The sequence below is a fragment of the Etheostoma spectabile genome, chromosome 12, assembly GCF_008692095.1.
Source record: "Etheostoma spectabile isolate EspeVRDwgs_2016 chromosome 12, UIUC_Espe_1.0, whole genome shotgun sequence".
NCBI classification, from domain to species: domain Eukaryota; kingdom Metazoa; phylum Chordata; class Actinopteri; order Perciformes; family Percidae; genus Etheostoma; species Etheostoma spectabile.
Window position 1 is genome coordinate 11,579,461 of NC_045744.1, and position 19,401 is coordinate 11,598,861.

At 40.1% G+C, this 19,401-nt stretch overlaps 1 protein-coding gene across 1 annotated transcript in view; it reads left to right on the forward strand.

Moving 5' to 3' along the window:
* Positions 1–19,401, forward strand: part of LOC116698526 (chemokine XC receptor 1) — a 153,799-nt gene that overhangs the window by 101,211 nt on the left and 33,187 nt on the right. The gene's annotated exons all lie outside the window — the stretch shown is intronic.

Sequence of the window (19,401 nt, forward strand, 5' to 3'; positions counted from 1 at the left end):
ACAAGCTGCGATGTGGCATTTTAGTCCAAAATGCAAGATCTTCCTATGAAAGTGATTTAAAGTGCCCGGGTTGGCCTCTGGCAATCCTGTTTACTTTCAGCACCACTGACAGCGACTAAACAATCACCCCAGGGCACCAATGGGTTCAAAGCAAAAGTCCATTACAACCTTTTTATTTGCAAATAAACAACAGTCTGAATACCAAAAGCTGCTTCAATTAAATCTCAATATAATTGGTATATGAGACCAGAGTCTATGTAAGATTTCATTACAAACAGATGCAAAATAACCACAACAATGCAAAATGAACACAAATAGATACAAAACAACCACAAACAGTGTGGGAGGGGTGGGGGGCCTTTTACGTTTTTGTGTCCAGGGGCCCATTGTTTCATGATCTGTCCGTGGCTGTAGACTTTTTGGAGTTAGAACCACAGCTACTTATTGTTATTACTTCCCATTAGAATGTTTAAAGTTATTAATGTTGTCACATTTATCACACTGAATAAAGAATAGCACAGCTGATAATGTACAGCTATTTGTTAAACAAGAACCAGGGCTTTAAATGTGAGTCTTCAACAAATTTTATTAATTTTCCAAATGTACCATCCATCTATAAAACTGTGTCACAGTCTGGCCCCCCTATTCGGTTTCTAAACCCGCCCCTGGATCCAGGCACAATTTCCAGTAGCAGCTATATGCAGGATAGTGTTTTGAGTGCAGGGTTGATTGATCACCCAGCTGGGGCCTTTTGATGGGTTGACCATAAATCAATGAGGCGTAAAAAGTATTAAACCCTGTCATGATGTGGACATTCTCAGAGAAAAAAACTGAAAATAGAACGGACCACAATAACTGACTAGAAGACACTCGCCCTATCAAAATGTATTAAATGTGCGTAGGGGGGAAACATCCAAGAAAACGCCTGATTGGATGAAGGGTAGTGACGCATATCTCCTGCTGTTCCCGGAACATTTTAACACTATTACTGGCCTCAAGGACATCCATGGAAATGCTCCCATTGAGAGAAATTCAAAAAATCTCTGCAATTGCAGACAGCAATCTGTGGGCTATTTTTGTATAGCATAATAGCAGGTAAGACAATGAAATGATGCTTGTTTCCATGGAAAACATTCAGCTTCATCACTCATTGGCTTTAAGTGTTTTGGCTTTGCAACTGAATTTTAGACGAGGCAGCAACAGTCCTACACTGCTCTGATAATTACAACTGTGTCTGAGCAGAATACCCTGCCCCTCGACCCCGAGAACAGAATAATAGTATCATAACTATAGTTTATTTCACATATTGAAATTAATGAAGATGGCTTAGAATAGTGGGTTGTTGGGCAGAAGAGAATTGTTAATGATATATATTTCTTGTATTTGTATACACACTGTAAACTTGGCAGTACTTCCCCTTTTTACCTTTGTGGATGTCACTGTTTGAGAGTTCAAAAGGAGGACCCAAAAGCAGAATATCAGTCAGGCAGGTTGACAGAGCAAAATGTGAGTTTTCATAAGCCTAAGGTTGAATACAAAAAAACAAGGTCACTAGAAACACTTAACACTAGAAAATACACTGAGAGCCAGGAACAAACACAGACAATCCGACACTGAAACAAGAGAAAACTAATATACACAAGGAAAGGTAGTAACTAGGGATGAGCGAGTACAGCATTATCTGTATCTGTATCTGTATCTGTTTACCACATGAATTATCTGTATCCGGATCCGTACTCAGACTGCCCGGGCCTAAACCGGAAGTGGTCAGATTTAACCTGGAAGTGGGTCGGGTTCTCTTGAAATTTGCGGGGGTTTAACCGGTATGTTATTTAAGCATGCAATTGTTATGAGTTGATCAAAAATATTTAAAATTATTGCTGATTTGAAAACTATTTACATGACAGCATCGAGCTTCAGATCAATGGTGTTGTCATGGTAACAAACAAACTATATACAGAACGTTTTGCAACAATGAATACAACACATGCGGTTGCAATAACTCATGTGTGTGATTTTTTTTGTTTTTGGTTCTTTTTTATTTTTTTGTTTTCTTTATTTCCACACAAGGTGTGTGTGTGTGTGTGTGTGTGTGTGTGTGTGTGTGTGTGTGTGTGTGTGTGTGTGTGAGTGAGTAAGAGAGAGACACAGAGAGAGAGGGGGCGGGGGGCGGGGGGCAGCTGACAGTAAAAAAAAAAAAATCTCCGATGGCAGAGACGCAACGGGAGTTGCATTTAAACAAAGCAGCATTGTCTGAAACCCACGTTCACCAGAAATCTACTGGTTACTAAGTCTGTAAGTACTAAAAACCGAAGTTAAAAACAAACCTGAAGCTGAAGAAACCCTAAACGTTAATGGAACAGATCCGCAGACCGAATTGACTGACGGAGCGGGAGCGAGGAGCGAGAGAGAGAGCGAGAGAAAGAGAGAGAGAGAGCGCATTTCTCCATGTTCTATGTGTGTGTGTGATTGATCCGAGCGGTTTGTGTGAGGGGGGGGGGGGGGGGGGGGGGCGCTGTGATTATAACAGAACGCTGCGGGACAGTTGAGGAGTTGTATTCAATCCGAGTACGGACATTGCCTCATATTCCTCGGATAATACTTGTACTCGGCAAAAGTGCTTTATCCGTACCGGATACTCGTTTCAGCCGGATACTCGGATCACCCCTAGTAGTAACGAGCAACAGTTGAAACACATCAGGGTAGGGCAGACAATCATAAAATGCGGGAAAACACCCAAGGCAGGAAGTAAAACAACACATGACAAAAAACAACAGAAACAAAACAAAACCCAGGGTCATCAATGGATGCCTTTTGCCGAGACAAATTTCCTTGCTAGAAAAGATGTAAAACTCTATGATAAAAGGATAAAGAATAATATGTCTTTGGAAAGCAAATTGTGAAAATCATGCATTTGCCAAGATAATACAAAAAAATCAATAAAATAAAATAATCAAGTCGCCTAAATGGGATCTGTGAAATTTAGACCAAACTTTGTAAAATTTGGGTTTTAGGTTTCATTGGTCGTTCAATTATTTTCTTTTTTCCCTTCTTTACTTTCTGTTGGATTGTACTGTATGTTTAGAAATATTTATCATGTAAAGAACTTTGTGACTTTGTCTGTGAGAAGTGCTATATCAAATAAACATTTTATTAGTATTTTTATATTATATTAATCTATTTGGGAAACCCTAAAATTGCATGTGGCCCCAGTCTGGCCCCTCTATTTGAAATGGTCTAAAACTACCACTGTAGGAGATCACTGTAAGTTTCAGCTATAATATCTTGTGAAAAGGTTTCCTAATACAGTCCAAAAAAAGTTTCAGATATGGTCAAATGAAATGGTAAACCTATGTCAAACAACTAACACACCGGCATGTCCAGCCGTCCTACTGTCTTATTAAGAAGCCCTTAAATTATCATAAGTATGATCAGTGAAGCTGACCTGGCCTGCTATTCCCTTGATTTGTCAGCTCCCAGTGTGTAATTCTGTAATTTTATATGCAGTTTATATATATATATACATGAAAAATAGATTTGAGAAGTTGCCCACAAACAGATGTGAAAAGTTAGTTTCTTGTTGTTGCTTTATTGATGCAAATCAGTCTCTTGAAGGTGTTTATGCTCCATTGCCCGTCCACTCAATGAGGCTCTCCACATGACATATCTCTTTCTCTCTGTCCGTCTCTTTTTTGCCATTACACACCAACCATACTGTTGGATTGCCATGGCAACTTGTCTTCAACAGAATGTGGGATGGGAAGCATCAAGTGGTTGAGTGCTAAGCCCACCTACCCACCTCATCTCAAGGAGGACGCTGTAGGGAACCAGGCAAGACCTCATGCTTAGCCCCATCCTCTCTTTATACTCCTCCCACATATCTGTCTCCCACTGAGTGCCCCCCTTGTAGGGAATTAATCAATCGGGTACGTGTATGAGAAAAGGCCGAGGAGGGTGTCAAAGGACTTTGTCTTCAGAAGATGCCAAAAAAGTTGCGTTACATGGGACCATTCGAATCCCAACCAGTTTTTACCGTTTTGTTTAATTTTATGACCTTTTTTAATTTATTCATTCAACAGGGAGAGTGTCCTGATTGGATGACTGAAACCACAGGTGCATGATGATGACAATGACATTGAGTGTCAGTCTGAAAATTTTCCCCACAAACCATGATTGCTAGAAAACAAAAGCAGCAGAAAAATTGAATAAAAACTTGATGATTATAAAATGAACATGCAAAATTTGTGTGTACATGATGGTTTTTTACCTGTTTAAATTTAACGAATTGTTACTTTTCTTCAGTTCATCCTTGAAATGTTGATGTTTTTTTTCTCCCATTTTGAACCCTAATGTAAATCTGCAAAGGCTTTTTATTTCAAAGGTGGCCTGTGGTGTTTTTGACCACTAGTGCGAGTGCTCAAACACGTGGGTTACTGTTTTTGTTTGTGCGTAAACATGCAGGTAATAAGATGCACATACAACCCACCGGTTTCGTGCTATTCTGCTGATCAACAGTTGCATGCAAATAAATATAGCAATGCACTGTCAAAGGCAGTGAAGGTGAGGGACTGATAGCTAGTCGGTTTAAAAATGCAGACAATACAGGATTTTGAATATACATCTTTTAGTTACAAATTGCTCCTCCAACTGTGTAAAGTATGTGGCAAGTGAAATGAATTCCCACACTGGCATTAGCTCTGCAGTTTACAGTACATAGGCTTTTTGGCTGAGACAGACATTTTTCTCACACTTTTCCCAAGTTGTGATGATAAATGATATTGGCCTAACATATAGCGATTTGGACTTCTTGCAACTGTGAATGAAGACATTTGCATGGCAAGGTAGTGTCTTTGGTCAAGTTTGTCCTAACTATCCTCCATCACTGCTTGTATTTGGTGCTGACCTGTTTTACAAGACATTCTGCGTTCAACATCATTGTTTTTAAATATTTAAGGTCCCGTGTTTAACATTTTAACATTAAAAAATCTCCACCAACATTAATTTTGATGAATTAACATAATTACCACAAACAAAGAGTTGACCGCCAAGACAATTGGCAGATTCAACCGGCCTTTCCTCTACATTTTGTGTGCTAAAACCAGTTAAAATTTCACAGGAGGTCTGCTGGATTGCTTTATGGCACAAACAAATAAGGAAGAAGCAGAGGAGGGCTGCTGATCTTCCAGCACAGAAGGAGCTAATGTTTTCTCACAATGGCAGATGGTGAGATGAGCAAAAATGCGGATGGAAAATTCTCAAGTGTCAGTTATGAGTTCTCACCCGTTTTCTTGCTCTTAAAAACAAATGCATGTGGCGAAATGCCAGTTGACGGAATGCAGCATGGTTTGTGAGAAATGTGTCCTTGATTTTATGATGCACAAGCACCAACCGACTGAATATCACATCCACATAAGATTAGTTGCTTTGAATATGATCTCATTTAGTCACTTTCTTTAAAACAAAACCGGGCGAAATAGTACAGTACATTTCTTTAATTTGCAAACACACAAGTGACTTGTCATGCTTACCAGATCTTTACAGTAATTTGATTGGCAGTAGTGGGTTTGATATGTAATACAGAGAGACTTTCATGTTTAAAAGGGCTTTTCAAGGTTTTCTTCTGAAACCATCCGTGTCAGTATGACAGTATAGGGCCTGAACCTCCACTTTGTTCCCTACAAGTCTGTTCAAAAGCTTTTGATTGCCTTTAATGTGTAGCTAGCAGTGTGACTTCTCAGACCATGCTGATATAATTGCAGGTTGTCAGAGAAAAGAGAAAAGCAGCACAACAAAATGTTCTGTAATGGATGACACATGTCGTCACAAGGCCTTTTCACCAGTGTGGGAGAGAAGAATGACAAATCACGTTTCATAAGACTCAAGGGAAAATTCTAATGCGCATGCAAAGAGTGTTTACTGTATTTGTTAGTTACCATATTCAAGCATTTACACTGTTGGCAGTCTAAGCAACAGTGGTGCATGAAGACAGATAAAAGGAGAACCAACTAGGCAAAGATATACAGATAGTCCCTTACTGAGACATTTGGCACAGTGCTACAGAAGTAAGCATGAACATTTCACTATGTACAGAAAAGGTGTCAAAAGTGTATCTATATACATAACACAATGCCTTTAGTGGACAAGACAATAGTGCAGAGGTTAAATGGTGATTGAAAAAAATATGGGATTATTATTAAACACAGGTTGTTATATAAACATGAAGTAGCTGGATTTGGCAATATACACAGTGCTTGTATTCATATTGACAATGATATTTAGATGTTAAAATCTGTTTAACTGTATAAATATGTAATTTACAGGTAGGCACACGGAAGTACAATAGAGGTTTGGTGTTACAGTTGGGACCAGTTTTACTGTTTGAACATTTTTTTTAAATGTGAAAATGCTTAAATTTATCCAGAGATTAACAAAAAAAAAAAAAAAAAAAAAGCAGAAGATTAGAGAAGTCCAAACATAACATAATTTGGTGTAGCAGAAACATTTTTTTCCTATTCAGCTAATAATGTCACGACCCCTGAAATTGTGACCACCTGCGAGGGTTCCAATGGACTCCACCGGCAAAACTTAAGTTAGCCTATTTGGACTTTTAAAGTGCATGAAAGAAGGTCAGTGCCTTACATGGCTCTGTACTGTTACGCTCCAAGGAAATGAGGACCCAAAAGCAGAGATTAGGTAGAAGAGAGTTCATATGAGGATTTCTTCACAAAAAAACAAAAGAAAACCAAAAGGGATCCAAAAATGCAAAAAAACAAAGTCCAAAATCTAAATATTCTAAACAAGCCAAGAAAACAGGAAAACCAAAAAACAGGAACACAAAAACGAAATCACAGAGACAGGGAATAACTCATAGGTAACGCCAAAGCTGACTGGACCAAACACACAAAACCATCTGACAAAAAACGAGCGGAGCACAGACACTAAGTAAACAAGGTAACGAGATAACGAGAGGCAGGTGACAAGAGGGTTGGAAAACCGGTGAAAAACATCAGGTAATCACAGGAGCGGGAAAACACAGAAAGTAAAACTAAAGACAAGACGAGACAGAGACCCAGACTTCAAAATAAAACAGGAAACAGAACATACAGACACTCAAGGGGAACATAAGACAGGAACAACAACACAAGACCAGGGGCCTGTTGTACAAAAGTAGAAAAAAGATATCCAGGTTAAGTGAAAAAGCGCAGCTTGACTTAGTGTGATCTGCTCATGCGGCTTAATTGGTTGTACGTTTGCCGAGCCAGGATGAACAGGTGAAGCTATGTCAAGCCAGGTATAGATAGCTGGGATAAGTGCACGTTCACGGCTTTCTTAAATAGACCACCGGGCAGCGGCCGCACACCAGGCAGCCTCGAAACAGTACTGTCCCACCGGGAAAAGTCCCACTCCGCATCTGGGTGCCAGTGCAACCATTTCTAACCATCTAAACAGCTGTTGTAGGGTTTAAATCAAACTCGCAACAACAATAGTGACAAGTAGGCTAATGCATGTTAATAAAAATAAAAGCAGAACACATGCAGAAGACAGCGGAATAACTGTTAAACACGTTTATTTCGGATCAGACGGCAGCTGATTTGACACACGAGACTCCAGGATTAATCTTAGCCTGGCTGTTAGCCTGCTCTAACCAGGCTAGCCGCAAAGAATAAATCTCCATGGTTACTTGGCTGGGTTTCATACAATCTGGTTTTGTGCAACCGAGTCAAGCTAAATTCATCCAGGATAACTTGAACATCCCGGCTTAATCCCTTATCCTGGTTTTGTGCAACAGGCCCCTGGGGGGAAACACAGAAAAATAACAGAAAATAGAACAAAGAAACAGGGATTGATGAAATCCGTCCAGAAATGCTAAAAGTTCTGGGTGTGGAGGGGCTTTCTTGGTTGACACGCCTCTTTAACATTGCGTGGAAGTCTGGGACAGTGCCTAAGGAGTGGTAGACCGGGGTGGTGGTTCCCAGACCAGAGGGTGTGTGCCAATTACAGGGGTATCACACATCTACCAGCCTCCCTGGCAAAGTCTACTCCAAGGTGCTGGAAAGGAGGTTTTGGCTGATAGTCAAACCTCGAATTGAAGAGGAACAATGTGGATCCAATCCTAGTCGTGGAAAAACGGATCAGAGCTTCACTCTTGCAAGGATCCTGGAGGGAGCCTGGGAGTATGCCCAACCAGTTTACATGTGTTTTGTGGATCTGGAGAAGGCGAATGACCGGGTCCCCCAGGAGATACTGAGGGAGGTGCTGCGGGAGTATGGGGTGAGGGGGTCCCTTCTCAGGGCCATCCAATCTCTGTATGACCAAACCGAGAGCTGTGTCCGGGTTCTCGGCAGTGAGTCGGACTCGTTCCAGGTGAGAGTTGGCCTCTGCCAGGGCTGCGCTTTGTCACCAATCCTGTTTGTAATTTTTATGGACAGGATATTGAGGCGTGGTCGGGGTGGGGAAGGGTTGCAGTTCGGTGGGCAGGGGATCTCATCGCTGCTTTTTGCAGATGATGTGGTCCTGATGGCATCATCGGCCTGTGACCTCACTGGATCGGTTCGCAGCCCAGTGTGAAGCGGCTGGGATGAGGATCAGCACCTCTAAATCTGAGGCCATGGTTCTCAGCAGGAAACCCATGGAGTGCCTTCTTCTGGTAGGGAATGAATCCTTACCCCAAGTGAAGGAGTTTAAGTACCTTGGGGTCTTGTTTGCGAGTGAGGGGACCATGGAATGGGAGATTGATCGGAGAATCGGAGCAGCAAGTGCGGTATTACATTCCATTAATCGCACCATTGTGACAAAAAGAGAGCTTAGCCAGAAGGCAAAGCCCTTGATCTACTGGTCACTGTTCGTTCCTACCCTCACCTATGGTAATGAAGGCTGGGTCATGACCGAAAGAACGAGATCCAGGGTACAGGCGGCCAAAATAGGTTTCCTCAGGAGGGTGGCTGGCGTCTCCCTTAGAGATAAGGTGAGGAGCACAGTCATCCGTGAGGAGCTCGGACTAGAGCCGCTGCTACTTTGCATCGAAAGGAGCCAGTTAAGGTGGTTCGAACATCTGGTGAGGATGCCTCCTGGGCGCCTCCCTAGGGAGGTGTTCCTGCCACGTTCAGCTGGGAGGAGGCCTCGAGGAAGACCAGGACTAGGTGGAGAGATTATCTCTAACTTGGCCTGGGAACGGCTCTGGATCCCCCAGTCGGAACTGGTTAATGTGGCTCGGGAAAGGGAAGTTTGGGGTCCCCTGCTGGAGCTGCTGCCCCTGCGACCCGATACCGGATAAGTAGATGAAGATGGATCGATGGATGGAGAACAAAGAAACAGGATAAAAATCAATACCATAACCAGTAACATTCATTTTGAAACCACTCACCATCAGCTTTCAAATTTCACCACATGCATCTTTGTTAGAAACGTTCTTTGCTTACTCAAGTTGATTAAAAACACAGATCTGTAGCTTTTACAAGCCCAAATACATAAATTACAACATGAGGGACTAATTGGTTCTAGGTTCTGCTTCTCTGCACTGTTGTTATTGTAAACATTTCATGGACCATCAAAGAGATCAGTGGGGTTATGGTTGATTATTTCCCTGATATTCCTTGAAATACTGACAACACACACAATTTCAGCACACAAGAAACACTTGTTTGTTTTATATGCATTTTTTTCTCTTTTGTGGTTTATGTGTAGGTTTTAGGTTGAAGAACACTATAATATAATATAATAAATCCTATTTTCAGCAAACAAAAAGAGACAAATGTAAACGCTAGACATCGATATGCAAATGGTTGTAACATCAAGAATCAGAGCAATGTTCAGTAGACATTAAAACTGCATATCAAACCCTTTACATAGCTCTAATTTTATATTCAACATGGCTCAGTGTGGCATTGATGTCTTTGATTTCACCACTATGACTTATTTCTTAGTTATTGCCTCGCTAATGAGGGCAGGCAACAGCATTATAAAGCCTTCCAAATTGCTTTTCATAGGTTGTGTCTAAACTTAATGGTTTGTTTGGCATTTCCTGCACACATTCAAGTTGATTTTTCAACAGTTCATGCACATTTATCTGAAATTCTGAGGGGATATCTTTTTTTTTAAACTATCTTTGACAAAATTAACTTAATTACCACTGGCAATTCCAAACATTTAGTCACAATATCTTCAGACTTAAGTCAAACAGAGCTAAGTATGAACAATAGAGTTGCTCGGTAGTTTGCCATGTGCAACATACTTGTAGTAATCACTGTCATTTTGCTTTAGACAACTAATTATAATGTGAGTGGAAGCCAGCTGCATGACCTCAGGGCTTTGTTAAAGCAGCTGGAGCTCTCAATACGCTACAATGACTATTTGGCCTTTTTCCGTTGACTGAGATCTGATGAATATTCTGAGGCCTCATCATAGAATTATAACTGATTACTGCTAATAGGTGATCCCAAAATGGATGCATCCTATGACACACTGTCTTTGTTTCTTTTAATGTTACCATGAGGCTAACATTTGTAGTTTTGAGTAAAATATTTTAAATGGACTGCCAAAAAAATTCAGATAAGCGGGATGAAATGTTACTACTTCGTTGATCTCTTATCTTTTCATTTTGTGCCATCGTTAGCTCAAAAATGTAATTCACCCAATACGGTTTATGACAAAATACCTGCAAAACGAGTGACACTCCCATCCGCCTCAGCTGCACGCTTAACTGAAGCTGGTAAACGTTATCTGCTAAACATCAGCATGCTAGCATTTTCATGGTGAACATTTTAGCTTAAAAAATATTGCTGTGGCTAATGCCTCATTTCCACTGCATAGAGGTGGTTGGTGGTTGGTTTTCATTGGCAAAAGTTGTGAAAAGGACCTGGGAAATGGTACTTTAATTGGAAGCATTGAAGTTCTAAGGAAGCTGAGCTGATACTAAAAGGTGGAGTTAAAACACCGTTGACCACTGATTGGTCACTAGAATCATCACTTGCTTGACATGGGACATCCTGCACAAACCCTCTATTTTAAATGAACAACATATTCACTTGAACCACATTTTAAAAGATGGCAGACTGCAAAACCAGTCTGTGGTCAATTGACATAGTGAGTGAGATTAGTATGTTCCAGATAGCACATTAAAGATCAGCCAATTCTTCCAGTAAGCCAAGCCAAAATCAGAAACAAACAGTGGGTTATGGCGGGGGCATCCTTGGAAATCTAATAAGAAAAGGGTCGGATATTGAGTGACACATTATTAAACTGCATTTACTCAGTAACCATAATTATGTTGGTGGCAGCAGGTAAGAATACTGAAAGATTGATTGTGTGATTTATTTAAAGCAAACACTGCTGGTTACTTTCTGGGTGTTGCTGAGAAAATGAGACTTTCAATGTGACACCATTGCGTGTTTCTCACAAAACACATTCAACATGCACACTGTGATAAAATTATGACATTTGTAGTGCATGTCTATGTGTATTTAGTTTTATTGTGCAGGAATGACACAATGCCACCAATTGCAGAGGGTTTACTAAGAGAAGAGGTCAAATACAGTTGTTTTTTTTCTAAAACATTTCAAATTTTGTAACTGGCTGTTTAGAGTCAAAGGGTATACTGCTTTATCGTGGGTTTGAGTTGTACTTTGTTAAAAAGGATTTTACAGGTAACACTTCACGGTACAAAACAAATGTGAGTAGCTACTAACCTGTAGCGCAAATAATTATGAAACCCACTGCAGTTCTAGGCAAGGCCCGCCTTTGAAGCAACCCGATTGGTTGAGGTTAGGCATTGACCTTGAGTAGTTAAGGTTCAGGATAGCCAAGTGGTCAGGGGATAGGACCTGAGTGAGCATGAATGCCTGGCTAATCGCAGCGCGCAAATACTATTGAAGGGCGGGTCTTGCCAAGGACTGCAGAGGGTTCCATAATAACCAAACACCACACCACAAACACCATGGTGACCATAACTAAGTGGTTAGTTCAGACACAAACACATCAGGTTGGAGCCCAACAAGATGGATTTTTGTGATACAGTATGTGATTAATTAAACTGCCGTGCAAGGTAAATGTGATCAGACAAACTACTGTCTAGTCTGAACCCAGCATTACTAATGATTAAGCAAGTCCTTATTGACTCATTGATTATCATGTCACTCCTCAGTAACTTCTGACATTTTTGTTAACTGTATCGTAAAGTGTTACCTACTTACCTACAAGTATACATTGAGATATCATTTTAAATAATGTATCTAGCGTTGAATCCACAACACTGGCATGTCACTTGCATGTCTGTCTTAAATAAATTCACAAATCTTTGAGAATAACAGCAGTTTTAAATAGCACACGATCTGGCTCCCACACATCAGATAAATTAAGGAACAAAACATCCCTGTTGTCATGGAGACCAAACGAGTCTGGAGAGCTTTATATATACAGCACTTTTTGGTTGTGTGGAGAATTAAGATGTCAGACAGTTTCTTCTTTGTTAGGTCTGACAGGAAACAATAAATGTTTAAATTCTCTGTAAGCACAAAGCATAAGTTGTTGTCTTGCATTGACACATCCAACATCCAGAGGAAATTAGTTGTTAGGAAAATTCACATTAACATGTTGTGAACTAAAACAGAAATTTCACCCCCTTCAAATGTGTAGGAAAACAATCAAAAAAGAAGGGGGATGTATTTAAACAACAAACAATGGCAATAAATCTCTGATGCCTCTGAGTTTTCAGAGATAAAATAGATGTCATATTTTTTCCCCACATGCGTAAGATACTGTGTGTGATGGTATGAAATGACTGTTAAGGTGTAAGGAAAATAAATTAGCTTGAGGTTGCACAGCCTATTACTGCAAGTGTGTTTTCTGTAGAAAGCAGGGAATTAAGGTAGGCCTACTGATGTCAAGTCAGCTGCCCTCCAGACTGACAAAAAACAAAAACAAGCCATGGATTACTTCTGTGGTGTTTCACTCTAGAGATAGATATCAAGAGAAAAAACAAAACGTTTACATAGTTGCATTTAACATAACATTTACTTCAAACAAAAGACCCAGTATTAGTCCCAGTAAGTGATGACGTGACTAGCGAGCTTGATGAAATCAGATTATTTTTTATCTTCTATGTTTGTGACGACTTCTCACTGAACTGCTCAAAACAAAAAGCAGAAAGGGCTGAACAGATCACCTACTCCATAAATGGCATACAGGGACACACAGCTGCTTTACTAAACTGTTAAAAAGCAGTTAGCCTTGACTTCCATAACCTTACCCACCTTGAGAGCAGCCTAAAACCTTTCTTGTGCCTGCTTCTACTACCCCATGGTCTTAAAAGGGGTACTCCTGCAATTAAAAAGATCATAAAGTTTGGACTCAGAAGAGACAGATTTTTATTAAAACAAAAACATTGAATCAGCAGAGGCTAAGGTATCGTGACTTTTAGTCCTTGTAGTGTTTAGGCTCGAAATACACTAGATCCTAAATTTTGAATAATGCAACTCAATAGTGTTTTTTGTTTGCAAGTGTAAGTGTACAGCCGTACAGCTAGCTTAACATGTCTTCTGATAAAGGTTGAAGACAGCAGTTAAAATGTAGGACAAAACATTCAATGCAAGTTCCCAGTTTACTTTACATGTATTTTCACAGCATACATGTACTTCATTAATTCTTAAACTTGGACCTAATGAACCCATGCTGTGCTCACAATGCGGTGCTTCTATTTTAGTAACAGACTGGGCTCATGGGAACATATCATTAGGTCATAATATCTCCTTGCAGTGAGTTCATCCAAGCAGGGGTGTGGGGCCGGTGGGGAAGGGGGGGGGGGGGGGACTGAATACCCAGGGCCCTCATGTGAGGAGTGCTCAAAAAGGTGAAAGAATGAATAGCTGTGGATGTGGGAGGGGGCCCTTAGAAATGTCTTTTTACTGGGCCCAGAATTTTGTGCTAAGCCCCTGCACCAAGTGAATATAAAATATAATACACAAAACATGTTTAATTTGCAGCAAAAATTTGCATTTTCTTGCAAATGTTAATGAGTAATGCAAAGAAAAAAAGAGCATCCCTCCAAAGGTATTTTTACTTTCAAATGATGGGGATAGGTTATTGTCTATTTTCCTTAATGTGATTTAGTTTTGTGAATAAATAGGTGCACCTCTGTTATTTCCACACAAGGACAAACATCAACACTGTGTAAATCTGTATTGTTGTGGCCTGATCTTAAGTAAATGGGACAGTATTTAGGGGCAAACACTGTGTGAGTGGGCTTTGTGCAGCACTGCATCTTCTCCATGTGTGTGTGAAGATACAGCACTTTGATGAGGACTTGTTTGAATGCTGGCATTGCTCAATGCAGTTAGACAGAAATATACTGTCGCATCACAAACAATACAGTAACGGAGTACATGTCAACGGGTTTCTCCTTCAACATGAAATGATACAGATTATGAACAGTGAGTTAAAATGTTTAAATTGGTTTTTAAAAACAATTCAAACACTTGTTTTCTTCAACTTCTTGTAAGTTATTTTTTCACTTTTATTTGTTTTGCTCCTTCAACATGTTACTATTGAATACTAACCTGAATAAAGCTTTTGGATTGTACTGTAGACAATTTATTTATGTTTTGATTTCGTACTACATACAATTTGCATACAGTACATACTACATTCTAATTGTAACAGTATACCATTTCATAAAAAATCAACACACTTTAAATTTTGTACAAACAGAAAATTAAACTATATGTGCTTAGATGTGATGTACAGTGTGACTTAGAAACGGCATTAATACCAAATTAAACATTTTTCTAATAATTAATACTTACGTTTTGTTTTCTATAGCTGTCTTATCACCATCCATAATTTATTTTAATATTTAGCAGGTGTGAGCAACTCCTCTATTTCCTTTGTCTATCAAACAATCAAACAAAACAGGTCTTAGTAAATCATTTTCTGAGGAGTCTTAAAGGTAAAGGAAACTTGATTTCCATCTGTATGTAGATTTAAACAATTATTACAAATTATCTACCTCAAAACCGCACACAACACATCCATGAGGCTTCTATGATGATACACAAATAAGGCATGAGGAAATGCTGCACACAAATATTGTTTTTGTTGTCACTTTGACTAGGATTTAGGTTTAGTTTTATTGTGAAAAATAAGTGCACGTTTTTCCTGTGATGGTTCTTGAACTGTTTACACTTACCAGAAGTCACATTTTCTCAACACTGATTAGTAAAAACAATTCTCAGGGTGACAAAACACTAGCCAACCTAAAAAAAAAAACAGAACAAGGAAATAAAGAAGATAAACTTTAACTTAAAATATTGGAGCAACTAAAAACAATTAACGACAGTTATAGCACCTATGGCAACTGACAGATGATAGAGGCTGATACATATGGGCTGTCAGTTGAGGCTGATAGATACAGACTCAAGCTGTAAAGAGTATGTACAACCACAGCATGTATAAAAGCAGTGGACTTAGCCACCATGACACAACAGGACGACACCCTTTGGTTTGTGGACTACCGTTTGGAAGCTTTGAGTTTGGCATTTTGGCTGTTGCCAACTTGTATTTTTGGAGGCAGATGTGGCCATAGTTGGACTAGAGGGGGCAGCTACTGCTAAACTAAGCGCTGTGTTAAGAGCAAATGTTAGCAATAGCTAGCTAACTTGGAAAGCATAGTGCATCCAATGCTGAACAAGAAATTTTCGTCACCCAAAAACAAGTTCACAGCTATTTAAATGTACACCGTGCCGTGAATATGCATTGCCTAATTGTATTTGCCTGAAATTACTTCAGCTCAGCAGAAATGATAATAACTCCAGCAGGTCTGGGACATGAAAGGCAAAATCAATGTCTATGCAGCACACTGTGGCAATCAAAGCGCGTTTCTACCTCAGCCATTCAATCATAACTCCTTATCCTCAGATCGCCATGGCAACTTGAAGCTCTATGTGTGTTTGTTCGCGCGGGTGTGAGTGTGAGGGACAGAAAAAAGCCAGAAATATCTGAGACAACTGGCCTTCATTATTTCAGCAGGCCAGACGTTCAGTAACATAGAGTAGTGGAGAGCCGTGAAGAAAATGTAACTTCTTTATAACTTCCCTCTTTGCACAGAGATGCATTTATTACAAAAATGAAATATAAAGTTTTTTTTATTCAAAGATTGTTACTTTGGTGTGTTGAGGTTTTAATCTAGAGCCACAGCCAGTCCTGTCTTAACCATCTGCTGTGCTCTGAGGGGCTGGGCTGCTGTCAGCACAATGGGCCCCTGCTGCCCTCCTTCTCGCACGCACGCACGACGCGCACGCGCCGCACGCGGCACGCGCGCACGCACGCACGCACGCAGCACACACACACACACACACACACACCACACACACACACACACACACACACACACACACACACACACACACACACACACACACACACACACACACACACACACACACACACACTTTCCTCTCCTCTTGTCTATCCAGCTCGTGGGTTTCAGTGAATGTTGTCAGATGCTAAGCTCCCTGGTGCGGAGGCGAGGATGAGGAGAAGAGGACGAATGGATGAATAAAAGATGACAGGCTAGCTACAATATCACCCTACTCTGTTTTCCAATGAAAGAAAAAATATTGTGACGCAGATGCACATGAAATGAAGTGTTCTGAAAGAGAGATAGAGTCAAAGGATGTGTGTTAAACATAAAAATACTTCAAAGGATTCTTCAAAGGCCCCAGTAATTTGGGTGCTTAGTGTTCATTGTGTGCCTTTTGTGATAGCTTTTTTCTTGAATTTTTCGTTGATGATTTTTTTTTTCAAACAAACAGAGTTTTTACCTCCTTCAGTTCAAGTCCAAAGAAATAATACTCCTGTATGTTTCACACTGCTTTTCATGCTCATTATCACCCAGTTATTCTTTGTTTTATTCCTAACAAACAACTGTTCCAAACAACTTACTACTTCCCTGGAAAGGCCTCTACAACAACAAGTGTGATTTCATAAATTATTGACAATTTGCTAGGTTTGAATTTTCATCTAGATAAATAAATCGTTTTACTTCTGTTCAGGCTTCTTACTTTTGACCACCTGCCTCTCAGTTACAAGCAGCGGCTTGTCATTGGCCAGATCAGTAGCTGTCTTCAGCAAAGGATATAGCATTTAAAGACTTCTCAGTAGTCTAAATTTGACCCTTAACCTGCATCGTACATGAAAGCACTAGATGAAAAGGGAAGGCCTTCCCAAAGTTACCCCATCCTGAGGGGGGCATGATTGTGTGTACTAAATGTTATGGCAATCCATCCGAAAAGCTACATTTTCCCTCAAAACCATAAATGTGATGCTCATGGAGGAAAAGTCAGGGGATCATCCACCGGACATCATGAATCTGAACAAAATCTTCTAAGCAATCTATCCAATAGTCCAATAATAAGTCAAGATATTTCAGTCTGGACCAAAGTGGTGACAAATCATTTTACACAAGGGTTTAAATGTTCTGCCTAAACTCCAAAACCTTCTGTTCACATGCATGCATCCTCTCTGACAATTACAGAATTTGCACACAACTTTTGGAAGCCATCTTTGTGTAAACACAACGTCCTCCCAGCCTGTCCTCCCCCCAGTATAAAAATGAAAGTAATTGTGTGCTTTTCCTCGCCCTAAGGTCCACAACGTTTCATCCCCATAGTTCAATGTGGAGCACGCTGTTGTAATTAGGGGGGTTAATATCCTGGTCATCATCTCTAAATTAAATCTCTAACTCCATGGCAATAAGGCTGAGTGATGCACCTGTTCGTGGTAATTACAGATGCAGCCTGGGAGTGTGCTCGTAATGAGTTAGGAGAGTCAAGGTTGAATCACTTTAAAGACACATCCCACCACTCTGCTCAAGTGTGTTTTTTCCAGTCTACATAAAAATTGAACTTAAATACTGGGAAATGAAGCCTTGAAAAGACCCACAGGTTGTTTTGAAAAGCTACAATAATGACACAGTTGTCCTAAAGCTGCAAACCGACGCTCAGGCCAGTATCGGGTTTCTAGGGGCAGCAATGTCGGTCAGTTGGTCAGTCAGTCCATTGTGGTCCAGCCTGAAATATTTCTATTGGATGGATTGCCATGACATTTGATAGAGGCATTCATAGTCTCCAGAGGATGAGACCCTCTTACTTTGGTGATCCCTTACAATTTAATTTATCTCCAACAGCTGGTTTGTAGATTTATTTATTTGATTACAACGCACAAGAACATTTCTGTAATTGTGTCAGTGTTAGCCAGTCGGCTGATTTTCAACTGTAGCCCTAGTTACCTAGCATGCATGTCTCTTGGTGGGAAGAAACCGGAGTACCCGGAAGAACACCCACGCAAACAAGGGGAGAACATGCATACTCCACACGGAAAGGCCCGGAACAACCTGGTGGTTAGCAGAAGTGCCAACCGTGCTGCCTGTGTTAAACTGTGCACTTGTGAAACATTTACTTGTTGGCATAAAAGTTTGCATAGACATGGTTCCCAGATTATGTATGCTGATAACTTTGGGGATCCCATGACTTTTCCTCTAGTTGTTTGCAATATCAAAAAGATTCATCAGAGCTTCTGATGTGACATCAAAAAAGCAAACGTAAGTGGTTAAAATAGGGAAAGACAACATGTTTCTAACTCAGTGTTGTTTCTTTGGCGACAGATGGTAACTACTCTTGAAATAAGAAAAGTCAAGGGAAAATAGGGGGTAAACAAATCTGTCCACTTTTAGGATAGACAAACTTCAGTTTAAAGAAACAGTGATAAAGGAATTTAGAGTACTTTTAGGTGATCACTTAGGCTAATCAAAAGTAAAATAAAAATTACTAACAGTAAAAAACAATTCTTGCTTATCCCTGAACTACTCATGTTAAGCACTTTTAATGAAAGCAGAGGACAGAGGACATGCAGGAAAAAACATCTTGAGATCAGGCAATCAAACACGCAAATTACAATTAAAATGGCATGGAACCTAGTGACAAATGGAGGATGCGAGCAGCTGTACCAGCTGAACTAAATGTTCCTCCCAGGGCACAATTAAAAATGGTCTAATTTGTATAATTTTGTCCCAAAAGAAGGCCTTGTTCCTTCATTTGTCAGCAGAGACTTGAAATTCTGAATGAGGGGTTTGACAGATTATCAGCTGTCGTATCTACAGTTTATGAAATGCGCCTCGACTGCTTTTATTGTTAACTTTGCAGTCGGTTTTACTGATTTCTTGTAGGGTACTCAGTTTAAATTTAAATGTCACTTGTTGTGTTGTGACAATCTCCCAGTATTTAAATGAATGCCATTACACCGTACAGCGTCTCTGTAGCCCTGAAGTCCTCTCCAATGTATCCCACACTCTCAGATCTCCTCAGACAATTTTCTCCAGCCCTTTGAGCCTTGCTCTCTGTGTAAGTATGTGCT